Genomic DNA, 27,057 nt, shown 5'->3' on the forward strand with positions numbered 1-27,057 from the left:
TACTCTCAGGAAAATACCTGAAGTTCTGCAATCCTGTCCCCAGCAGCCGACCATGTGGTTTGTTCTGACCTCTGAATCAGAAGTGGCTGCCTTCGAGGGCTTGGCATCAGTCTGAGAAGAAGACCCAGCCCTTTGCCATGTCACGTAGGGCCCAGCTCCAACCTCTCCCGTACCATCCTCACCCACCCACCCTTATTCCTGCGAATGACCTTCTGTTCCCACACCATACTCTCACTAACTCTGAGGCTTAGGCCTCATCATTCTCTCTGCCTAGAAAGTTCTTCCTACAGCTCTTTGTATATGGAGATCATTTTTAACCTTTAGACCTTAAATCAAAAACCATCTCGATTCTGAAAACTCCTAGTCCTAAAACTATGAAAAAAACAAAACAAAACAAAACAAAAAACCATCTCTTCCATGCTGCCTTCCCTGATCAGACCATCTAAGTGACCCTGTCAAGGTATGGGCCGTATACCGTTTCCTTCATGTATTTTTATTCTATGTCACTACATTGCTCCTTCATTCCATTATTGACTCTCTCTGCCTCCCTCTACTCAAAGGCAAAGTCTGTGAGAGCGAGGGTCTGTTGGGCTGCCTTCCCCTCTCTGCAACCCTCACACAAAGCACAATGACCGTCATACGGCAGACACTCAAGAGATATTTGTCGCACGCAGGAATGACTACATTAATTATCGTATTCTGTCTGTTAATTTAAAAAAAAAACCCAAGGAAAAGCCAATAACTGTGAGCTATAATATCACGAGTTCCAGAGCCCAGAGTGATGTGTAACGGCGTGCGATAAGACTACAGTTACAGGAACGAAGCATCTGTGCCACGATTTCAGGCTTGAGAAACTGAAGTGGGTCCAGGGCTGGGGAGATCCTTGGCCGTACATCTCAAAGCACCCCCAGGAGGCCTGCCCTGTCCTCTACAAGCCATCCCATATCATTTCTGCAAGGCTGGGTCCATAACCCCTAGACGTCTTGAACTTCTTTCTAATGTCACCCCATTCCTCCTGCCAGGTGCAAAGGGAAAGAAAGTTCTTTGCAAGCTGAGCTCCCCTACCCTGGTCGACTCTGAAAAACCACTTGTAAGTGGTATATGTTAACCACAGTTCGTAATTTTGTCACAGGTGTTTGACTAAAAAGGGGACAAAGCCTTTTAAGATAGTCCGCCTCTATTATGTCATTGTGTATATTCCGCGCCACACCTACAAGCTAACACAGTCCTTTTGTTCTATGCCATGGCAACCGAGAGAGGTAATGCTGCATAATTTGGCTAGGGGCATCCTACAGGCTCAAAAATGTGCACGTCTTGGAGGGGGTGGTGGTGGGATGAACTGGGAGGTTGGGATTGACATGTATATACTAATATGTACAAAATAGATAACTAATAAGAACCTGCCGTATAAAAAAATAAAGTTCAAAAATTCAAAAAAAAAGTTTGCGCCTTTACCAAAAAAAAAAAGTTAAAGTAGAATTTTAACACAACTTGTCATAACAGCTGACACCCATACACTGAGGAGGAAATCAAACGATGTGAGTTGTACCTGGCAGTTCAACAGACTACAGGATAAATACTTTTCACAAGGCAGCCAAACCATCGGTGAGAAGTTTTCTATAATTATTTTTTAGAAATCGTTAACATCCCTTAAGCTTTTTACCAGCCTGGTGGGGTGAAATCAGTGCCAATTCTGGATTGGACACTAATTTACTTACTGTGCAGACTTAGAAAAGTCATTGTCTGAAACACACTGTACGGAGAAGGCTTAATGAATTCAATTATTCCAAAGGTTCCTTCCAGTCCAGACTCTTTGAATCTATGACGTAGTTTCTGGATTTCCACCTTAGGTGGACAGACACAAGGAAAAGGGCCAGCTCACCTCTGCCCCCACCCACCCCCGCCCCATTATAAAACAAATACTGTGAGAACGGCCAGCCTTTATCACAAGCTAAGGTGTGGTGTGGCTATACTCGGGTTTCTTTTATCTGTTCAAATAAAGTTATGTTTCCAGGTACTGCAGGAGGGTGAGTTGATGTAGTAATTACCTGTTACTCTTGACAAGTAAGGTAATTAATGTAGCAAAATACCACTGCAATGTGTGTAAATTTAGACCACCATAATTAAAGCACCCGTCTGTTCAACAAAATGTTCAATTAAGAAAAAATATTGACGGTGCACATTTTTGGAAATTAGAAAACGTATGGAATGAACGAATGTCCCTTCCTTGACATCCGTTTCTAGAATGCTTTCCCAGCAGGGAGCACACATCAAGGGTTATAACGGAGTAACTTCCACCAAAACACAGAATATCTCTGTACGTATACTATTAAGACGAGAGTCTCCTGTGGAGGTATGTTACTGAGCATTCTCATTCTATGTCACATACGCAAGTCAGAAAATGAACTTCAGGAGCATCTGAACCCCCAAACGATAGCAAGTAGCAAAAAGCTGAAAAGTTATTATTGTGCAACAACCCAAGGAACAGGGCTGCCCTCAAGTATCATAACCTGACAGTACGATCACCTACTTGCCAATATTAAAGAGCTAGAGATACTAAACACACCCTGGGCAAATAAAAATGCTGCCAACTTCCTGGCACTCCTTGAACAGCGAGACAATGGTATCAAAGTTTGCTTCATTATCTTTTACTCTGGTTTCTTCCTGTGTCTACCAGTCATTTTTTTTTCTTCTCTTGAAGTATAGTTGATTTACAATGTTGTGTTCATTTCTGGTGTATAGCAAAGCGACTCAGCTATATATATTTGTATATATTAACACACACACTTTTTCAAGTTCTTTCCCACTATGGTTTATTACAGGATATTGAATGTAGTTCCCTGTGCTGTACCGTAGGACCTTGCTGTACCATAGGACCTTATTTACTTGTTTTGTATACAGTAGTTTGTATCTGCTATTCCCAAACTCCTAATGTATCTCTCCCGTGCCACCCACCCCCTTTCCCATTCGGTTTGTTTTCCACGTCTGTGAGTCTGTTTCTGTTTCAGACCCAAAGGTTAACATGTTGAACAAGAAGGCTACCAGGTCCTTCACTTGAAGGAAAGCTGATGTCCTTGCTAATCTGCGTGAGAACATCTCTAGCCACGTAAAGAGTCAAATGCCCAAAGAAATTAAACCAGAACTGCCATAAGACAGAGACAAAAAGAAGTCATCAGTTACCGGGTCAGGAGAAAAGTAGTTACCTCTAAATTTGATCACAGAAAAAAAAAAAAAAAAGAGCTCACTGATATCTACATGGAGAAGTGGGAAATGAGTCAGGGGTTCTTTTTGAGAAGGAAATCCCAGGGGTTTTTCTCTTAATTCTTCTACTCAGATAAATTCAGAGGAAGACACAACAAGTTGGCCTAAGTAAAGAAACAGCTAGAATCCAGACAGACTAAACAGTGTGATATGGGAAAGAAACACAATATGATTTCAGTGTCACTTAATGATGTATACACTTGCTTTTGGTCTTGTTTTCACATTTCTGTATAGTATATCTTACCTTGGGAGATAGAAAAATCTAGAGAGAAGTAACTAAAAGGCACATTCAAGTGACTTCACAGTTTATCATATTAAATTAAGCCCTAAATGTTCTATATCTGAGCACTTGGATGTATCCCCAAGTAAAGAATAAAAAGTACAAGGAGACATTCTAGATCTAAACATGATGAGGAAATGAAATGGTTTCTCCAACTAAAATACTCTGATTTCACACTTGGAAATAATAACCATGATCTTAAAAGGACGAGGATGAAGAAATCACTTGCTCTAGCTGTTGACAAAAATAAGGCTAGAAGATCGCAGCAGGGAAGCGGATTTTGTAAAAGTATCCTTAGAACTTACATTACCTGGCGGGCACTGGAGTATTAACTTCTAAAATGAACTTTTTTTTTAGAGCGGAGGGGGTGAGGGGATGAGCGAAATAGGTGAGGGAGATTATGAGGTACAAACTCCCAGTTACAAAATTAATGAGTCACAGGGATGAAACGTACAGCATGGGGAATATAGTCAATAATAATGTAATATCTTTGTATGGTGACAGATGGTAACTAGACTTATCGTGGTGATCATTTTGAAATGTATAGAATTATCCAATCACTATGTTATGCACCAGGAACTAACATAGTGTTGTCAGTCAATGACACCTCAAAAACGAATAAACATAGAAATAAAGAACAGATTTGTGGTCACCAGGGGTGGGGGAGGGGGTCTAGCTGGGGAGAGGGGGAATTGGATGAAGGTGGTCAAAAGGTACAAACTTCCAGTTAGAAAATAAGTAAGCACTAGGGATGTAATATACAACATGATTAATATAATTGACACTGCTGTTAGATATGAAAGCTGCTAAGAGAGTAAGTCCAAAGAGTTCTCATCACTAGGCAGAATTTTTTTTTCTTTTTCTTTTTTTTTTGGTATCTCTATGAGAGATACCACACTAAACTTGCTGTGGTAATTATTTCATGATGTATGTAAGTCAAAACATTATGCTGTACACCTTAAACTTAGCATTGTGTGTCAACTATATCTTAACAAACCCAGAAGAAAAAGAAGAAAATAAATTATTTGTAAAAAAGTTTCATAGTTAGAAAGGATGGTAAATCTAATTATGGTAGCGACGGGGGAAAGGGGGGACATGAACTGAGGATCTGTTGCAAGATTCGTGGAATGCAAACTAAAATGTCTGTTTCTCCAATGCTGAATGAACCACCCAGAGAAGACGGGGCAGTCAATACTGTCCTTATTCGCTGGGTGAATTTATGGAGGATGAAACCTCCAAAAGCAATTATTTCAAAGATTACATTGGATGGCATCTGATGGGCTACGTAATATTACAAAATATCACAAAACCATTTCACATCGATTCTATCACTGCATCTTCACAAACCATTGAGATAATAAGGTTAATTCCATCTTATAGACAAGTAAAGTAAGGCCCAGAAGCAGCAAACTGGTATGGCTGAGTTCCCAAAAGCTACTGTATTGGAACAATTTGTTCTCCTTGGAATGGGATAAATGTATTCCTTGGCACTACTGAATCAATTCATAGACAGTATTTGAAAAATATGTCGCCTTAGTACTTAAGAGCTGTGACTTGCATCTTAAAATGGGCACCTTAAAATTACCAGAAATCCTGGTTAGTATGTTCCAAAGCAAATGGTAATGTAAGTTATCAGTATAAGTTTTCCCAACACAGGTTGGGAGAAAGTTCTGATTCCAAATTTTGTAATGTAGCCATTTAGTTAAAAAAAAAAAAAAATCAAAAAGAAACCAACCTGGAACTGGAACTTGTGATCCTATGAACCCAAAACAGCTTAAGTAGTCAGTTATGTCTAGAATTTGCTTTACCCCAAAAGAGGGCTCAAGGAAAACCGCACCACCATCTTCAACTTCCAAATTTATATAAATGAGTTCTTGACTTCACTTTCTTAAATTTATTTTTATTTTATTTATTTTTGGCTGCATTGGGTCTTTGTTGCTGCGTGCGGGCTTTCTCTAGGTGGGGCGAGCGGGGGCTACTCTTCATCGTGGTGCATGGGCTTCTCACTGCAGTGGCCTCTCTTTGTTGGGGAGCACAGGCTCGTTGTGGCACGCGGGCTTCAGGAGTTGTGGCACATGGGCTCAGTAGTTGTGGTGCGTGGGCTCTAGAGCGCAGGCTCAGTAGTTGTGGCGCACGGGCTTAGTTGCTCTGCGGCTTGTGGGATCTTCCCGGACCTGGGCTCGAACCCGTGTCCCCTGCGTTGGCAGGTGGATTCTTAACCACTGTGCCACCAGGGAAGCCCCTTGACTTCACTTTCTTTTAAGCTTTTCCTCTTGACTCTTCAATGGCACCGTGCTACGGTCCTCTTTCATCTCCCAGACAGCATCTGAGAATCATGGGGATGGAGGATGACTTTTCCACGTCACATACCTCCTCCAGATGTAGAAGCTGATGCAAGAAATTGAAAAAAGGTGACAGGTAGCAAAAGAAGGGAGGACAGAGGAGTATCTACCGATACCTGTCATATTTATTCACCTTTTACCTATAGAAACTTGAAACTGAGCGACATGCAGAAAAGATTCTTCATCCTTTTTCATTCTCAAAATTAATAAAAACTGGAGGAAAAAACTAAATGGTGAATGGGTAAGCAGGAACATCTGAATTGATGATAAGGTGTTAGAATGTGTGAGTCAATGTTTCCTGGGTTTGTTAAAGCAACTTTAACAGACTTCAGGGGGCCACGGTCACTGATATGAAGGTACCCAAATTCCGATCTCATATGGACTGCACGCACTGCCTTTTTACGTAAGAGAAAATAATTTTAAATCAGACAGCAAAAACGTAGAAAGGTGAGATGGGCAGTGACTCCTAGATTGAAATATCTTCTACTACTTAACTTCAGCCTAGGCTGCCAGCAGCAGACGAATAATCGGAACTGCTTTTATCTAATTAGGTAAATAAATATCACAGAAAGGAAATACTTTTTACTTACTATGCACTGTGCTCAGAACTGTTTTTGCATAAGCCCGTGCAACCCCTAAGCATCTGATAAACTAGAATATTTTCAGTTCCTGAAGTGAGGGAGGTGATTTTTCACCTGCATCTTCAAATGAGAAAATGGAGCCTTAAGAAGATGAAATAACTTTCCCAAGGTCACAAAGTTACTAAGTAGCTTAGCCAGAATTTGAAACCAGATCTCTCTTCCCAACTTGGGTAATTACTTGACAATTATACTACCACACTTAAGAACATATCAGCTAATACTTCTGGTATAAGGTTTCCTGGTTCATGTTGATCCTGGAAAGTAAAGCAACTTGAAAAAACAACTTTATTTTAAGAAGTCTGCTTTGAAATAAAAATCATTTTTTTGCTGGTAACATGAAGATTATTTTTCAGGTTATAGTAGTAATAATTATCCTATGAATGCTATATAGAAATGCTTCCCCAGAATTTGGTGGACTTACCTATCACAGTGTAAAGCAAAATATTCCACTACTGTTGCCATCTAAAGTCTCATACCCTCCAGACATTTACCTCAAGTTATGAGATGAAGCCACACTGGTGCTAGCTTCCTAACACAGAATTCTGTAAAGAAATAACTCAAAAAAAAAAAGAAATAACTCAAGGATTCCTGTCCAAACCATATGTAAAACAGAATCAATACAGCCCAAGAAAATAAAAAGCCTGTATTTGAGGTTATCACTGAATGAGCCACCACAAAGCGACAGAAAGTAGTTGGATAAGGAGACACTATCCTGGGTCACCAATTTCCCTTGTTCCTTTTGCCAAGGGAGAGGAAATACTAACATCAGAAACTTCTGGAATAGAACGATGTGACACACAAACACCAAAGAAGCTACTGCTGGGAGATGAACGGGTAATACTACATGATACTACATGACACTATCAGCAAGACGAGACAGGGTAATGGATTCGTTGGCAAAACATTCAAATTCTTACCAACTTCTGGTCTAAGAAGTTCTTTTCTTCTTTCAGATATTTGCTCCCTTAACAAAAAAGCCATTCTTTCACCCCCGTCCTCCCCCATCACTAATCTTGGCTGTTTCTAGCTATGATGTTGAACCCTCTCCCTTTCTCTGCCTCTTGCCTCACTCCCGTGCCATCTGTATCTTTATCTTGACGTTATCTGGGTGATGACTAGAAGAACGATTGGGTAGAACCAAGAGACAAGGCATTATTTCCTGAAGTTCTGGACTTAAACCACTACAATGATTTGGGGTGGTACAGACATGACAACAAATCACACTGAACTGCATCCTTAGTTGTGTTCTTTCAAATTCCAGGGCAACCCTTCTAATTATGTCAAGGTCAAAGCCTCATCTGGGTGCTGGTCTGACACCTCACACACGCTGAGGGCCACTTTTAAAAAAAGAGAGAAGCCCTCCAGCTCAATACCTTAAGAAGAGGTAGTCAACAGTCTACAGTGAGCTTTGATCATGGGTCAGCAAATGACGGTCTGTGGGCAAACCTGGCCTGCGGCTGCTGATTTCTGTAAAGCCCATGAGATAAGAAGAGATTTTTTATTTTTGACGGGCTTGGGGGGGAAAGTCAAAAGAAAAGTAATATTTCATGAAATGAAAATCACATTTCCACATCCATAAATAAAGTTTTATTTGAACACAGCCATGCCCGCTCGTTTATGTTTTGTTTCCTCCTGATGTGGCGTTACAATGGAGGTGAGTAGCTGCAAAGGGACCATAAAGGCCTGTGAAGCTGAAAATATTTACCACCTGGTCCCTTACCACAAAGTTTACCGACTCCTGTGTATACCACCATGCTGCCTTCAAAATATTTATTTTAGGTTACCATCGAGCTCCGGTAACCGATACTACTTTTTCTTGAAAGGGGTAATGTAAAATCTCCTTTTTAAATCGACTGATCTGTATTCCAGCAAATGAAGGAACTTAAAGGGAAACAGAAGCTCATAAAGTATAGGTAGTATTTAGATCAAAACCAGGGAAACCATAAGCAAAGTCAGGAAGAACGCCCGAGAAAGGCAAAGCAGTTTGAAAAATAAGAAACCAAGAAGATGGGTGCAGGCAGGGAGGGGTTGGGATACAAAACTGAAGACTATGTAAATAAGACATCCAGACGTAGCGATCTGTCTTCTAAGGTCAGAGTGGAGTCTGAGCTGTGGACCCCTAGTGGACAGGAGGTCAGGCAGGCTACCCAAGAACATCAGGTTGGCCAGCCTCCCCATGGGGAGCAGCAGGGTCTTATTTTACATTCACAGGACCCTGACACACTGGCCAAGAATTCCTCGTCTGGCAATTGGTGAGGCAGTCAGTCCAAAACAACCAACGCTGGGTTAGTCAGGTAAAACAACAGCAAAAGGCCAAGCGGCTCAGCGTGAGTCTAGGCCAAATGCTTCAGAGCAAATATCACTTTGCACGGATAAAATACCCAGTATGACCTAAGCAGGGTCCAATGGCTTTCTTCCCTCTGATGGAAATGCTTCCAAGGTGCACCGAGCATCAAAGACTTCCTGCATCTTAGGGTAAGTTCACGTTACCATCCACACACTTTACACTCTTTGGTGTTTGATACGCACAATGTTTATTCTTTAACAATGAATTTCCTCAACAGCTTGGCTATATTCTTTTTAGAGATTTCTTCCTGTAAAACAATCTTACATTATTGCGTTTGCCTCTCATTACTCTGACTGAATATGCATCTCTTCTGTGGCCTTTCAACTACACATTTTTCCCCCAAGAGAGAAATGTTTTTTGGTGGTTCCACCAACAACCATTTCTGTTGTTGACTCATAGACAACATCAGTGTTAAAATTCATCATCGTTTTCTTTCCATATGATTAATGTTTCTAAAACATGCTAGTAAAACGTAAAACTTACCATATCTGAAAAAAAGCACTTGAAATGCTGGATTTTAAATTGTGGAACTAAGACCAGTACAACTAGAGGGCATTTTTTTCCCCACATCTGCACAGTATTTCAACTGGTCATCACTTCTTTGGTGAATTACAACTCAATTTATCTGCTATTGACTCAGAAGGCTGAGGTTCCCAATTTCTTTTTTAACCACAATGAACTATTTTTATCAAGTTCTAAGCACTCCCACCTACACAGATACTAAGTTTCAGAAGATTCTACCAGCTAAAATTTATTTGTTAAGAATTAATTAATACAGAATATCTACCAAATTGCCAATCAGAGCTCACAGATTGAAATATTCATGGCCAAAAGCCAAAGACAGTTTGGTTAACCCCTAAGGTGCTGTCTCCTGCAAATTACTGAATTCACTTCAGGCCTTTTGAAACTTAAAAAAACTGGTCAATGAGGTTTACATTTGAAGCTGTGGCCCCAGCATCCTTTCCTTCAAACCCCTCTTCACACAGAACCAAGGGAAAGTTGAGGAGTCATAGGGTTTTGGGGAGGTTGACTCCACTTGGCTCTAGTGGTGGAAAAATATTACCTAGGATATGCTAATTAGTACATCCCATCTCCCTGGCCATCGGCAGAGTGGAATGTGCTGGAAACTTGTCCAATTAGAGCTTCAGGAATCTGTCCAAAAATCTTAAGAAAAGATTCCCCTTTCCTCTCTCCTGCTTGGCTCGTTCAAGTACATCTACAGCCCAGCAGTTGCTAGGAACCATCTTACGACTGCACATAGGGGCAGTCTGAAGATAAGTCAGCGCCACTGTGGAAAACAGAGCAAAGAGCCTGATCAAATCTCTCCTGCAGTTCACCCACTAAGGACTTGCCAGTGACACTGGTTAAGCTGCCCGAACTGGACTTTCTGTTGCTTACCACCAAAATCCTCCTAACTTAAATACTGAAAAACTCCACGATTAGACGTCTCAGAGCCCTGGAATTCTAAGACCGCAGGCACTGGGGACCACTGCTCCAGCGACAGATTTAGAGGCGGTATCATAATGTGTCAGATAATCAGTAAGTGTGCATTTCGAGGGTGGTGGATATGTTTCAGAGTTTTTGTAACCCCAGGTCGGGGGCATCACCGTGAAAACTATGAAAGATAACAACATCAGGAAACCCTGACGTTCCTCATCTAATTAAAGATGGCCATGCTGGCCGACACTATTAGGGTGAAGTGACATGAGGAGAGCCGGCTCCAGGTGGCTCAGTAACTGCACATGCTTTCAGCTAGATCTGCAGCGAAAGACGCCACTTAACCATTTCATTACTATCCTTCGTTTCCGGGGGAAAAGGGAGAATTCATTATCACAGAAGACGTGTTTTAGGAATGGCAGACGAGCAGTAAATGCTACAAGGAAGATGAGATGATCAAAGGAACAAGTAAAATGCTGTTAAATATCCCTATAAAGTAGGTGTTTGTAAGGCTGAGATTTTGGTTTTTTGTCCCAGTATTTAGAGACAGACTGTTGACCTTGTATAAGAAAATAATTATCAATGAGAAGATGCTCGTATTTAGGGCCTGCACTTTGAAGGCCTCTATGCAACTCAAGGCATAACCTGTTTATTTGGCTTAGTAAAGGGCAGCAATTGAAAAGAATGGAGTTGGATGGGTCAGGCCAAAGTTGGAATAAAACCCTAATATATCTCCCCATGCAAAGTAGTCTCAGTTTTTGCTACATGTGAAGGAGAGGGAGAGGGGAGAACAGGAAGTGGTGTCTACGCATGTGTACAGGTGAAAAGATGATCCTTTCATCACCAGTCAGCACAGCAGTCCTTTTTCTTTTTCTCTTGTCTAGGTTTTTTTAAAAATTATTATTAGAGTACAGTTGATTTACAATGTTGTGTTAGTTTCAGGTATACAGCAAAGTGAATCTGTTATACATATACATATATCTACTCTCTTTTAGATTCTTTTCCTATACAGGCCGTTACGGAATACTGAGTAGAGTTCCCTGTGCTATACAGTAGGTCCTTATTAGTTACCTATTTTATATACAGTAGTATGTATATGTCAATCCCTATCTCCCCATTTATCCCCCCGCTTACCCCCTGTAACCATAAGTTTGTTGTTTACATCTGTACCTCTGTTTCTGTTTTGTAGATAAGTTCATTTGTACCTTTGTTTTAGCTTCCACATATAAGCGATATCATAATTTGTCTTTCTCTGTCTGACTTACTTCACTCAGTATGACAGTGTTTAGGTCCATCCACGTGTCAGCAGTCCTTCTTGATACACTACTTGAAATGTGGAAGACAAGGTCCCCAGCTACCCAGCTTGGAAGGAGACGGTGAACAGAAAGAGAAAGCTAAATTGCTGTTTTTAAGAAATATGAGCTGGTGACAGAAAGCAAAAAAAAAAAAAAAAAAAAAAAAAAGAGAGAGAGAGGCGAGAAGAAAGACAGGAGAAAGAGAAGAAAGTACAAGTTTGGAGGTCGACACAGAAAGCTATCCAAGGACAGATTCAGAGGGGGCAAACATTATTTTAAGAACAAGCCTGTAGAAAATTTCATTCTAAGTTTCTCTGATGCAAACTTCTTAGAACTCCCTCAAGTTCAATGCCCTGTGTGAGCTGTGTTGGAAGGAAATTATGGAGAGTAACTACTTTCCAACCCTGAGAGGAGAAAAGCACACACAACAGCGAGAAGAGAGAATATCAAGAGTTCTTTAACCAAGATCAATCATGAAAATGAAGCTTCTAGAAATTCTCACTGGAAGTCCCATGGGGAATAAGATAAAGGCTCAAGCCAATTTTATTAGAATCTCAAAAGTCAGGGTGACCTCCGTTGATAAATGACTTCTCAAACCATGATGACAAAGCCCTCAGCCACACGGCCAACTGGGGACCCCCAGGAGAAAGGTGGATGATATCCCAAGTGGCACTGGTGTGAAGACTGGCACAATTTTGTTAAATCTATTTTCTTAAAATGACTATCACTGTCTGTAAAGGGTTCGCATGAATTTCACAGTGTGTGGAATGGGTGGCACAAAAGCTTTTTAAGGTGTTCCAAACCATTCTAACCCTTTTTTTATTTTTATTTATTTATTTTTTGGCGCTGCACCGCGCAGCATGTGGGATCTTAGTTCCCCGACCAGGGATCGAACCCGCACCCCAGTGGAAGTGTGGAGTCCTAATCACTGGTCTGCCAGGGAAGTCCCCGAACCATTCTAACCCTTGAGACAAAGTCCCTATACGGAATCAAGAAGGAGAAGCTTAATTTTACTAACATGGGAGGGCAATTTTCATCAGGGTGACAGTTTAAAGAATCCTGAAAGGGAATCACTTAAGTGGCATCTTGAAAAGAAAAAAGGCCACTACCTCATTCTCCAATCAATAACACAAACAGACTTTAGCAATAACACAGTACTTCATTGGCTGTTGGGGAAAAGAAAGAAAGAAAGGAAAGAAAGAAAGACCTGAAAGTCTTCGCTGTGAACCTTGTTAGGAATTAAGAAGAGGTCTAAAGAAGGGAAGCAAAAAAAAAAAAAATTCTTAACCGCCATCCTGCATTGGCCAAAGCAATGAAAGCCGTGAACTTCCCAAATGCACTTCAGCAGATGAATGGATTTTTCAAAGGAGAAAAATATCACCCCACATGAAAAGTTAACACATTTATTGACCACACTCTTAGCCCATATTTCACAACATAATGGTAATCTTGCTGAATTCTGTACAATCCTATTATAGATCACTTAGCATTTACCATAGCATTTAAAGCAGCCAGGCTTCTGGGTTGGAATGCACTGGGCGGGGGGGAGGGGCGGGGTATAAAATTCTATGTGTTGGTCTGAACCTTACACTATCTAGAAGTAAACTCTGTCTTCCCTCTGTGGCTCTCAGGTCGCAGCACTGTGGAGCAGAATCGTCCCTTGTGGGTGGCTCACGGGAGGGATGGATACCTAGCCTACCCGGGGGTGGGAAAGGCCCCCAAGTATACATCTGTGTGCTTGAGGGAACGGCACATGCTCACGATACACATACAAATACACACAGTGATACATATGAATGTATATAGGAAGACATATATAAATATGTACATGAATATGTATACAAATATGAATATGTATAGGTATGTGTCTGAAGCATGGCCTACAAATCTGTCATCTTCAATGTGCAGAAAGGTTTTTCTTTATCTCATGAGGCTGATTTATTTCCTGGTCGCCTTCTCCAGCCACTCTTTCTTCTCCCCTCCCTCCCCCCTCACTAAACGTACCAGTCTGCCTCTCTGTACTCACTCCCTTGGCTTCAGGTGTCCATCTTCAGCCCGACTACCTTCCCAGCCTTGTGTTCAATGTGTATTTCATCGTCTTCCAGTAAGATTCCATCTGAGATTGACACCTGCACCTAAAATGACATCCAAACCTCGGCCTGCCCTCTCTCATCTTCTGGGAACAAGAGTGGGGAACGCCCACCCGATCCTCCAATCGTCCATCTCCTTCACACCAAGTCCAGCCAATGAAACGTCAAAGATGTTTTTACCCCTCCGTCTTCTCCTTCCCAATCTCTTCAACAACCCTACTGAAGACTCCGACTGTAGCTCTTCAGAAACATCACCATTTCCTCCAATCGGGGCTCCTCGCTACAGTCTGTAAAACGATGACAGATGAACCATTCTGCGGCCCAGCTCTGACTGAGAGATCGATTCCTGTGCTCACAGAAACCCTGGTCATGCCCACTGGCTGTGCCGTTAGGGTCTACCAAAGGCTGGTCCTTGAGTCACAGAACCAGTTTGAAACCCTGGCTCCATCTCACGACTTTGTACCCGTGGTAAGACGGCTTAGCCTTTCCAAGACTCAATCTCATCTGTATGGTAAACTGTGGATAATAATAGCGTCCCCTTCCTTGGATGCTTGTAAGAGGGAAAACATAACAAACTGCAAATCACTATGCTTGATGTCTTGCCTATAGCAAATGCTGTCTGCTATTATTAATACTAATTAATGTTATGAATAAATTCCTCGCTTCTTAACCCAAATCTGAAGTCCTCTACGGTCACGTGTCAGCTACCTACCAACTCATTTTCTCTCTTCTCCTTTACAAACTCTGTGTCCCGGCCAAAGGGAATTATTTGTTGGTCTCCTCAAGTACCAAGCTTTTTGGTCTTTGCTGGGTATCCACTGTTTCCAAGAGCCAGGACGCCACCTCTCTTCCCCTAACCCAAATAACTAAAGTTCACATCTTCAGCAAGCTGTAGCTTAAATTCTCCAGGGGGTAAAGAAATACCTTGTTTCTCTTAGCACTTTTTCCCTAAGTACAGCATTTGAATATGAACTTTTGTTTTCTCAGAATTGCCTATGGCAATTTTAAACACATATTGAGCTAAGAGGATGAAGGAGTCAAACGACCTTCTCACGCACACTATGGGGCATTGTGCATCTCTTATAACACTAAAGGCAAAAGCTGGCTTTAAAAAACAAAAAAAAAAACAAAAACAAAAAACAAAACAAAACAAAAAGCTGGCTTAATAACTTCATCACCATAAACTCCTCTCTCTACTGCTAGTTAGTAAACATACAACCTTTTCTTCGTTAATTTAATACTGATATAATTGGAATAATTAGTGATTTTATGTGTAAAATTTCTAAAATTATATTTCTTTTCTCCTCCCCTTATAAGAATTTTAAATGCTTTAATAAGCCACCATCAGAACAAGTTTTAGCTGTCAGTGGAACCATTTCATAACTAAAGAACTTAACATTGTCTGTAATCTGTCTCTTTGAATTCACATTGTTTGTTCCACAGAAGTGTATAAACTTCTTCTGGTGGAGTATGAACACATGTATACCAATTCTTAAACGTGACCTGTGTGCATCTGTGATTATTACACATTATAAGCTCAATAACCACACCCGTGTCTTCAAATGGTATTTTTTAAGGACCCATATGTTCACGATGCATGACGAAAACAAAGCTGCTATTCAATCCAGCTTCTATTTATTTCAGCGTCTAATGCTCGTAAGAGAATGGGTGGTTCTCTGTTACAAAAGTTTGTAACTGTCAAAACAAGAAACTGACTTAGTTATAGTCAGAGACTTACAATGCCAGTACCAAACCAATGCCAGAGCATACAGTAAAAAGAAAAACGCTGTCAATTTTTCCGCCTGAAAGTCTGTTTCTCTGCATTGCCTATATATCCAGCCAATTCAAAAGGGAGGAAAAGTAAAAATCCTTTGCTGTCATGTAGCCAATACAGCCAGTGGATTTCCTTTGCTAACTTTATTTTTTGAATGTCCTGTAGACTCATCGTAAATCATTTCCAATCTAATTCTCCTGCTTCCCAATTTTAACTGTCGGCCTTATTTAAAGAATTGCCTCTATATTTAACAGATTCCATATCCATTCTGAGAGCTAGTAAGCTAAAAAAGAGTGTGTTGTTCTAAAATGCATCTTTAGACTGCCTGACTTTTTAAGCAGCTTAAATGTTTTGCTGTTGATGAAGTGATGCACGTCGCAATTGTCTTCCCTAGTAGTGATTTGCAAACTACATATACAACTTTCCAGTAATAAAGAAAATCGCAGTTCAGTGCATGTTCGACGGCTCTCCCTTCTGGGTTTCAGATGAAGTGTTTTTAAAAATGTGTATTCTCTGAGTCCATCCCGAACATGTAGCACTTCATCAACAACAAAAAACATAAGTGTTTAGCAGAACACAACTGCAAGTTTTCCTTTTTTATTAAGATACATAACACTGGTACTTTTCTTTTTAACCAGTAGACTATCATGCCTTTTTTAAAATTAAAAATTAAATAAAGTTTCTCAAAGCACAAGGTAACAAATGACACTTAGATGCTTTCAAGGGTCCTCCAGGGAGAAAAGGGAAGGAGAAAAAAAAAGTGGTGGCAGTTACAACAAATTAACAACATATAATAAAAATGCCATAAACACGCGGCATACATAATAAATCTAATCAAGTCTACAAAACGGGCAGATAAAAATGATTAACTGCCACTATCCTTGAAAAGAAAAGAAAAATTTTGTCCCCTGTTATTCATCACAGCTAACGTTCTGACCCTAAATCTAACATGTAGATTGAATGATCTTTATACTAACACACCGTACCACGGAGAACGGCCTTCTCACTTCCTATTTTATTTTCTGAGAAATCAGGAAAACGCACGTTACGGGCGCTTTTTAAACAAAGGTGTGGCTTTTGGAGATGTTAGTAAAGCTTCGCAGAGTCTTCACCTCTATCCATAGAAAGAGAAATAACAATAAAACCACCAGTCTCTATGTTCTGATAGGACAAAAATACTACCTATCTGGAGGCAACATGCAGCCATTTTTTTTTTATTTTACTGATTGACTTGCATTCGTTTCCTGATTCTGATATGTTACCAATTTAGCGAGGCCTCCAGCCAATGAGGAATATGCAGGCTAAATCTGTAAGGTGTGGGTATAAATTTCTCCTAAAGGTAATATAGGAAAATCGACGCTTGCCTAAAAAAAAAGGTAGATTCTCTCCGGGAACAAAGACCTGGATAACTTCCTTGAGAGGCACAGGAGTTCCCGTTGACAAAAACTATCACCTTGACAGGCAACAGGTCTGAGTCTGCTTTGCTCTCACAGTTAAGATTCTCCAGACAAAACCACTGTGACAAGAAGGGTTACCTAAAGCAAGGATTAACGCTGACATGTAAAAAAAATAAAAAATAAAGTTTGGAAAAAAAAAAAAAAAAAGCTGAAGAGGTTCAAATGAACAAACTCTACTTGTTCCTCAAAGGAAAAACAAAGAGCTTTCAGAAACAACTCCTCTGAGAGATGTAACAGAATATCAGTAAATTATAACAATTAAAAACCATTAAAGATCGAATAATTGAGAATAGCTGTTTGGGTAACAATGACTTTTTTGAATTCCTTTTAACAGAGGGTCTATTTTTAATCACTCTTTTTGCAAAATCTTGCATAATTTAACAATAATTGCCGATTTTTAGTTTTGATACATCCACAGGAACGTAAAGTAAAAACCATAAATTATATACTAACTCCAGCTGTTAAATTTTGGCATTTTGTCTTTAAAAAAAAAAAAGTTCAAAAATCTGTTTCCTTAAACCAAGGAAATGTGGGAAAAGGCCATCCTGCCAGTGGAAACCTTCAGCAGCAGAGAGCTCACGCTGCGGTTTCTTGCCGAGGCAGCAAACTCCACTGAAAGAGAAGTTGCCGCCAACTCAAATACTGTTTGCTTTCACACCCAAGAACAAACTGTGTGCACGGCGAAGGCATCCGAAGGGCTGGGAGCAGCTGGAGAGGACTGAGGAAAGGTAACAGTGGTGTCAGAGCTACTGTAAACTGGTTCTCGCTTTTCTATCAGCAAGTTAGCATCCCAGAAAACAGCGTGGCCCGGCAGCCCAACGTCAGTACCTACTGTAATTCAAAACCTGCTTTTTCCAAGTCAACAAGCCAAGGGACTTTTCAGAAAGAGAAGGGAAAAAAAAAAAAAAAAATCACCCAGGCAAATGAAACACAGACTCCTTCGGTGTGATTCGAAGGGCTAGTGAAATGCCGGTTTAAATGGAGTACTGAGAAATTTCCCTATCTCAGTGCAACATGTAACCCGCTTTCTTTGTAAGCAGGAAATGCAAAGGAAGTGTTTACTACAGCCTTGTAAACCAAAGGCAGAAAGTTCTGCCAAAGCAAACGTCAATATTGCAAGGGTTCTGCTGCTCCAAAGACCCTCCAAGTTCCCTTTGTGCCCCTGAAGGATGGGTGTCACTAAAGACGCGGCAGGGGGAGTCGGGAATTCTATAGGAAGAGCAAACAGCCCAAGCCTCCAAAAAGCAAAAGGTTTATCCCATGATGACTTTCTCTTCTAGTTTCAAGTAAACAAAGGCCAACTTCTTGTTGGGATGGCTCTGTTTGAGTCCCCAAATAAAAATGGTCAAATAAGAAAATTTGTTTCTCTCCTTTCCCCTTACAGCTTTGAAATAATACTTTAAACTGTTGCGCAGTTAGTTAAAATGGTCAATTTCATGTGACACATATTTTACAATAAATTACCATGCAGCGCCATGGAGGTGGGAAGAAAAGTCCTCCATCTGAGACAAACAAGTTATGAAATCCTGCCTCCCATGCTCACTTCCAGCATCAAACACAGTTCATCATTTTAAGAAAGAATCCTTTTCAAGGTGTACAATTACATTGTTTCTTCAAAAACCCCTACTTTATTTTACCTAAGTCCCTCCTTCCCCCAAATACTATGACTTAAAACAGCTCTCGAAAATGGCACGCGGGCTTCCCTGGTGGCGCAGCGGTTGAGAGTCCGCCTGCCGATGCAGGGGACGCGGGTTCGTGCCCCGGTCCGGGAAGATCCCACATGCCGCGGAGCGGCTGGGCCCGTGAGCCATGGCCGCTGAGCCTGCGCGTCTGGAGCCTGTGCTCCGCAACGGGAGAGGCCACAACAGTGAGAGGCCCGCGTACCGCAAAAAAAAAAAAATGTCATGGGCCCGCAACATGTACATAAAGGAAATGGTGAATCTGTATGAATGGAAGATCTACATATTCCCCACCTATAAAAATAAAGTTTACCCAGGGCAAAAATATCACATATTTCCAATTCCAGGTTGGACCTCATAAGGTTTCAATATTAAGAGTCAGCTTTATTGACTTCCTCCAGTTTAAAATTAGAAACCTTACTGTCTTAACCACCCATTGCCCTCACCACAAAAAGTTTGATGGTTTAGACACAGGTTGAAAAAAAAAAAAAATCTATCCAACTAAACAAAGACCGCCTTTCTTCCCAAATAAAAAGGAGTGTAAGAATTTGCCAACCGTTCCCCCAAGACACAATCCTACAGCAAATTCTCCTTGCCTCCAGGATGACTGATGTGATGGCGTTCCCTTCTTTCATCACTCCCTACCTTGTCTGGTCGCTGGTGAAAACCAGGAAGCCACAGACACACACTTCAGTCCTTTGCTTGCACAGGCCTCAATTCTCCAATGCCAGCTTGCTGCCAATGTCCTTGTAGCCAATGGTAAACAGGCCACAGGGTTCAAGCTAACTGCAGAGCGTTACCACGCTGAACATCTGGTCGTGAATGAACGGATTGCCCACTAACTCTCAGCAATGGGCAGCTGATGAAAGATTCAACATTTTCCTTGTTGGCACAGTTGTTTTGGAGAATTCTCTAGAGCTTCCTGAATTATATTAAGAAAATTTCACTGCAGCAATCTATATCTGTGAGAACAGCTGGTGTTGAAAGGGATCTGCTGCTCTCTCCCTGTGCTGGGGGACCTCGTGTTGCATGAGGACACTTTTACTACATTTGTCCTTGAAAACTTAGCCTTCGCTCTGAGGTACTGGGTAGAACAAACGGCAGCAAAGGCAGCTCCCGGCTGCTGGATTCCACACAAACGAACCTCTTAATTCAGGGTGAAAAATCTATCACCCAGCTAAGAGGACACTGAGATCCAAAGAGTACATTATATAGACCTGTCTCAGAAAATATAGCCAAACGATCATCAACCCTATTGCTGAGCTCTGAAATCAGGATGGTCCCAACACCACTGCATATTTTCTGAAGATTTCCAGTATAAAATAATAGTCCTTTGCAAAACCCCACGAGACACAATGTATCCAAACATTAGTTTTTCATCACATGACTGATCTTAAACTTAGCAAAGCCTTTTATTAAACCTAAGGGTGACACAGTTAGAGCAAATCAAATGTAATATGTTACATTATGCTCAGCACGGGGAAAAAGTCACATTGACAGAGTGTCCATTGAAGCTTAAGAAAAGAAATTCTCTAAAAATATAACAGTGGCGTTTAAAGAAATTAACTTGTTAATGGATATATGTGATATATTATTATTCTTTTGGGTTGAAAAAAAAGGAAGTGGTAAACTTAAGTCAAGCTAAATTTAGGCTATTATCTATGCAGCATAAATTTCACTTCTGTGTATAAATGCTAACTTGCATATTTCTCCATGGTAACTAAACTATGATTAAAACAACAGTGAAACCAGCCTTTAAAGCCACCTGTTTAACTAGGAACAACCTAATTTACAAAAATACTTAAACTTTGGAAATTTCATGGGCATCTATATCATGCTTTTCCCAGAAGAAAACTCCATGAACATATAATTGCAATGTACTTGGCCTAGGTCACAATCATTCTTTTTTTAACTGGTGTCATTTTTTCACGTACTGTTCACTCTAACTTAAGTGGTATTTAAGATTATAAAGAATAAGACTCTAATAACTCTTCCCAAAAACGAAGTTATTTTACCACTTGGAGGGATTAATTTACCTAGAAAGTATCTTCACATTTTACAGAAAGAACTAATGAAAGAAGTGAGAAAATTCCCAACCGAAATGACTATTTGAGATGGCAAGCCACATTCAAACTAATTTTTTTTCCCACTGAGATAGCCTTGTAATTTACTACTGAAGAAATGGGCTATTTTATTGGTGAAATTAAAGAAGTAATTATAATATGTCCAAGAATAGTAAAAATGTAGGTATAAGCAATATTTTCTTATTTAATTATAAAACAAAAGTAGATTTGAATGTGAATCATTTTGAAACCTTCGAATTAAATTTAGAATTTAAACCCTGAAAACCCCTTGAAGTCGAAACATAATCATAATAGGTCAGGTTTGGTGTGAAATTCATGACTCACATTCGTGACACATATTCGGAAATGCCTCATACTAAAACTGTATTATAATCAAAAATTGATCCTCAGTTTTTCTGTCTCCTGGTCTTTACATGATGTAATGTCTAAGGCCACATTTCACACTGTTAAGTAATGATGACTGTATAAGACTCGTGATAAAAAAAACCTCATAAAATGTCACAATTTATCATTTTATGTATACTTGCCTCTCTAGTATCATGTACATTTGCACAGTGGATGCTAATTAGATAACAATGGTGTTACTATAATGTCTATAAAACCTGCCTTTAAAACCAAATTCTGTTAAAAATAGTCTTTTCAAGCTGACATAGCCCATTTCCAGGGTCATATTTAAAAGAATTAGCACCATCGCTAGTAAATGTTCTAATAAAACTTGAAAATGATTTCTAAGCAGAATGCAAAATTCTCTAAAACTTAACAATAAAGTCTTCCAGTAATCTGAGATAATCTTCCCAAGGAGTGTCTATGAAATCAAAGAAGTGTAAGATTTTCAAACTCAAATTTCCTGGGGCCATTTACATGGCTCCTGAGAACGAATCTTGGGGTACTGGACCGATGGAGTCTGTTATCCTATCTGATTCTTTGACATATACAAATGTCCTGCTGGGCAGAGCAAGAGATTCTGAGAAGGAGACAGAGACAAAAGCCAACTCCTTTATCAAATATGTCAACTACGTAGACCAAATTTCCACAAGAATTACCAGCTCCCAAGGAACAGCATGTAAACTGCTCATATCCGCAAGCCCAAATGCAAGGCGATCAGCAGTTATTTTTGGAGTGATGGGATTTTTGTTTTTTAAGAACTCTGGAGAGTCCCCTTTAAAGGCAAGTTCTTTAAAACTACAACTTAACCCTTCTTTTTAAGCTTTCCCAGATTTCAAACTCAGTCCAGCCAAGAGACATGAAATCTAGGAGACAAATTCCATAGATGGTGGGCATTTGTTCTAATACCCCAGGCCTTAAAATAGAAGGTCAAAAACTTACCTACGAGTGTGAACCAGTACCTGGGAACCATTGAAGGAATAAGGAAACTACTGCTATATCTATCAAGAATTTACCTGTTAGGTTGCTCCGTATGTAATACAAAATCTTTTTAATGGATAGAAAAATGCATTTTTTATCATTAAGAAAATAAGGTATTTTTAGTAGGTAAGGTGATCAAATGAAGGGTTATCAATAATAATAGCTATCTAATATGATTTCGCATTTGTCAAGTAGTTGCCACAAGCCCTAAGTCATTAATTCGTTATACCAAGCTTGTGTCAAAGGCATCATCAGTCTTAATGGATGAAAAGACTCGTCAGGGAACCGAAACAGCTCATCCCAGCAGAGTTGAGACTTGTCTTGGGACTCTAATTTAGTGCTCCTTTCAGCGCTACGCCTCTTAATTAGAGAACTGAAGTGGATAAATCCAGGTAAAATCCGTTCTCCCCTCGGTGAACACCTGGAGACTGCTCCACTGACTGAATTATTCAGCTTGCGCCTGAACAGATTCCTGGTTCCCTTTTAGCTCGAAAATACTAGCTGGAGCACTAAAGCTCAGGGAGCACATGACTGTCTTACCGAGTCCAGGATCAGGTCCCAAGTAATTCTCCTGCCCAACCGATTCCTCCTCTCCATCCTACACACCTCATTCCAGCCACACTGGTCGTCTTTCTCTTCCTCAAACCCACCAAGCTCATGGCACCTCAGGGTCTGTGCACTGGTTGTTCCTAAATCTAGAATGTGTAACTTCCAACCTTCTCCCGGCTACCTCCGTCCTGCCATTCAAACTTCAGCTCACATGTCGCCTCCTCCGATTAGCTTTTCCGGTCTACCTCCTCCAAAGTGGCCCGGAGGCACTCTTATTCTATCATCTCGTTTTTTGGCTCTACCCAGCACTTTTCTCTGGTACTGTTCTATACTGTGTTTAATATCTGACCCAACTAGAATATCAGCCACACAACTGCAAGCTTCTTGATGGTGCTGTGAGCAGCTATATTCCCAGTCCTTAAACACCGTCTCGCAGTCTTACAGATAATCTGTTCGATCCGTGAATGGATCATATCCCACATCATTATCAGTCCCCAATAATGGAGCCTCTCTCCCTAAGACCACAAGTCGCTTTGACATGGCCAATGTTTTACAAATTTCCTGGATGAATGGGGGAGGGCGAGGTTACTCATGAATTACTTAGCTGCTTCAAAATGTGTTCTAAATGCTCTGCAGAAAAGAGGTTGGTTCCTTTAATTATATACTGAGTAAGAGACATCTTTGAACCACTGGGAAACAGAAATGGGTTACAAAATGCTGAGTTTAGTTCTAGACATCCTTTTGGGTTTTTTTTTGTTTTTGTTTGTTTTTGCGGTACGCGGGCCTCTCACTGTTGTGGCCTCTCCCATTGCGGAGCACAGGCTCCGGACGCACAGGCTCAGCGGCCATGGCTCACGGGCCCAGCCGCTCCGCGGCATGTGGGATCTTCCCGGACCGGGGCACGAACCCGGGTCCCCTGCATCGGCAGGCAGACTCTCAACCGCTGCGCCACCAGGGAAGCCCCTTTTGTGTTAATTAATCATTTGAATAAAGGAGGAAGCATAGAGGAGAGGGAGCAGCCTGGGCTTCAGTTAGGAAAAGGGAGTGAGCAGAGCTGAGTCAAGTCTTCCCTTGAACTCCAGTACCAGGATACCCAGAACCTTGATTGCTGGCATGTCACAGCATCAAAGCACGGTGAGAATCGTGCAACTTCAATGGAGCAACAACCACAAAGAGCAGGAAGCTCACCGAGTGTCACGTGTAACCAGAAATGCGGTGCCCAATGATCCCACGAGTACCCAGCAGGGACGGAGTGCTGCCCCCGAGCCAGGCATCTGGGAAGCTTGTTCCACCCACCACCTCAATTAATCCTCACCTCAAGCCTAGGAGGTAGGCACACTACCATCAACTCCTTTTTGTAAATGAGGAAGCTGGGCCTGGAAAGTTTTTGAGCCAGTACTTGAAGCCACAAGTCTGAGTCAAAGCCAAAGTTCTTATCCCATTTGCTTGCGTCCTGTGAGTTCAGGCTTCCCACCAAGCACTCAGTGAAGCCTTTAGAAGCCGTATGGCCAGGTGAGATCAGGCTTGAGGCAACCTGCCTTCAGATAACACAAACGCTGGCAGGGTAAGGAAAGTCACATGTAACTACAATGAGAGGGAGAACACATACCCAGGGGCAGGACCAGCTACATAATTTGAAGGGCCCAGTGCAAAGGGAAAACACGCGGCCCCTTGTTCAAAATTATTAAGAATTTCAAGATGGCAGCAGCAGAGGATCAAAGCGAGCACCGGGCCCCTGAGTACAGCTCTGGGCCTGCGCGAGGGAGGCGGGCGGCCCTGGAGGCAGCCCCGGTTCTCCGTGTCTCGTTTCTTTAAAACGCTACTCCCTGCATTTCAGTTGTATTCATCTCTTTATAAAGTCCAATACTATGTGAGTCATAAAGGACAATATATAATACTTTAAATGGAAGAGAGAGTGTCAAGGGGCGGAGGGAGAAAGCATGTGCATTTTTCTGACTGTTCTTTAAATTGTCCAAGGGTCAGGTATGAGCCATCAAGTGGCAGTCCCTGGAACTGCATGGTGCGTCCCAGGAGGCAAAACTCAATTTGGAAGGGAGCGGACCGAACTGGGTTCTAAGGCTCCAAACGTGAAGGGGATGGCAAGCGGGGCATCTAAACTGCTCCATCAATTATGTGGACATGCGTTTACAGTTTGGGAAAGTTTTAACTGCATGGATTTGCTAGTGTTCTCCAAGTGATATCCTGAATTGTAGGCTATTGTCCATGTGGTTCTTTTGAGTCATTCTACAAATAGCTTCCCGAATGTACATCATGTGCCAGGTCAAGTGACACGCCCAGGGACACAATGCCTGCCTCTGTGGAACTGACAGGCCGGACACTGGCGAATAAATACACGTGGAATCATAAATTATGGTAAGAGCTATCAAGTCTGTGGAACCGTGAGAGAAAGCAAGAAGAGGGACTTGGGGTTTCCATTGACAGGAGGACAGGGCAGGTCACGGTGTTATGAACACCACACCAAAGCTCTCACCGGCCTCAGAGTTAATCTAAGAAACTTGAGGTCCTCAGCTTCAACTACATAAAGTGATTTTGCTATCCACCCTGGAAGAGAGTTCCCAGTAGAGCTCCAGGCTCCATACAGTTTCACTCTCCATATAAGATTGTACAGGAAAGTGAAGGGTGGGGGAGGAAGGAGGGGGAAGGAAGGACAGGAAGAAAAGCGATCCGTACCTTCAGACCAGGGAATGGCTTTAAAATAGAACCATTTTCTTTTTTCCTCTTTCCTTTTTCCAAAAGCTCAAAAACCCTCTTCGGACCACTCTCAGCTTCCATCACTCCAGGGTCTTAACATTATTTTAACAGAGCTTTGTGTGCGCAAATAATACTAAAACCAGAAATTGTGCCCCTTCCTTAGGAGCACCTCTCTAATCTAACTGTATATATGTCAAGTCTATGTGTACAATATATATGTCAACAGTACTGAAGTAATATCTTGTCTCCACTTGCTGCTGATTTCTTTGAATTCTCATATTAACCTCTCTCTCACTCTCTGTGTCTTTTTTAACAGTGCTGGGATTTTCCCTCTTTGAAACTTGACAGAAACGTAAGATATTTCAGTTCTCGCTATGAGGCACTAAGCGAACTGAAAATCTTGCCAGCACTCCAAGTCTCATTAGTTTCCTTTAAACACCTACTTGGCGGGCGTAAGCTAATGTGAACCGTTCTCACCCTGTTTAAATTCCAACTTAAAACCTGTACACGACAACAAAACATGTGGCTCATTTGTCATGCTTCCATGAGCAACGGTGTCACTCACACCAAGAACCACAGGCTGGGTGTGCAGAGCGATTTCATTCCTATTTCCCATCACTCAATTGAGCCTTGTGTAGAAAAGCTTTTAACAACCACATCTGGCCTTTAATAAATCATTGCACTTTGTCTTCCTGCCAAAACTCCTCCTTTATCTAACTTACATCTCCATGATAAGATCGGAAATCACGCATTATGGTGGTGACAAACAACTGTAATTATGTCATTAGTAGCCATTTAGTCTACAAAGGTGCTCAGAGAGGAAAGGGAATGTACAATAAGAAATACAGGATAATACATTGATCATAGTTGTAATCCGCTTTTCCTTCATGACTGTAAAAAGCTGGCATAATTCTTGGGCACAGCAGGCAGTAACGGCAAACCACTTTATGAACTATGCAGCTATTTTATTCCCTATCTACTTAAAAATAAAAAAGCATTTAATAGCTTGATCGAGACATAAAAGTTATTTGTGATGACTCGCTGATTATAATATTCATTTTTCCACTTTCGTAGAGTGACTTTTTGTGTTAGGAAAGAAACTTGAGTTATTTGGGTTGAGAAAATGTAGCGGACACACACGTATTACGCGTGTGTCTGTGTGTGTATACACTTTGGTATACACCTGTGGGCACACATTATGTACTGTGCATAGCATACATACACTTCATATACGTAGGTACTGGGCACATGTACAAACACATTATAGCTATGTATGTGTTGTACACATACACACACTTGTATAGGAGTCAAGCAACTTCACAATGTGATACATTCTCTAAGGACCCCAAGTCATGAAGGAAAAAACGACCAAAGAGAGATTTAAGAAAATGTGGCATTTATTTTGATTCCCACCATTTCTCCCACTGTGCAGTTTAGGTGCAAGAAATCCCAGCAGGTTTTAACATAAGTAACTATTGGGGTATTCCTAAGTTCTAAAACCCTGTGTGTTTCTCCAATGTCAATAAAAATCAGATGCCTGATTCTGCACAGACCAGAGCTCTACCATCTACCAAGGCTGAAGCACTAGTAGTAAGAGGGAGGGGAGAGAAAGGAGGTGTGGGGTAAAACCTTCGACATCCGCAGCCTACCAAGACTGAACGCGATGAGATGAAAAGTCCCCTCCTACCGCTTCTCCACGCTTGAAATGCATCTACCTGAGATATGTAAGTCAAATGGATCAGAA

At 41.1% G+C, this 27,057-nt stretch overlaps 1 protein-coding gene across 8 annotated transcripts in view; it reads right to left on the reverse strand.

Moving 5' to 3' along the window:
* The window catches only part of FOXP1 (forkhead box P1), a 598,032-nt gene that overhangs the window by 389,473 nt on the left and 181,502 nt on the right, over positions 1-27,057 (reverse strand). The window lies entirely within an intron of this gene.

This window comes from Stenella coeruleoalba (genome assembly GCF_951394435.1).
Source record: "Stenella coeruleoalba genome assembly, chromosome: 10".
NCBI classification, from domain to species: domain Eukaryota; kingdom Metazoa; phylum Chordata; class Mammalia; order Artiodactyla; family Delphinidae; genus Stenella; species Stenella coeruleoalba.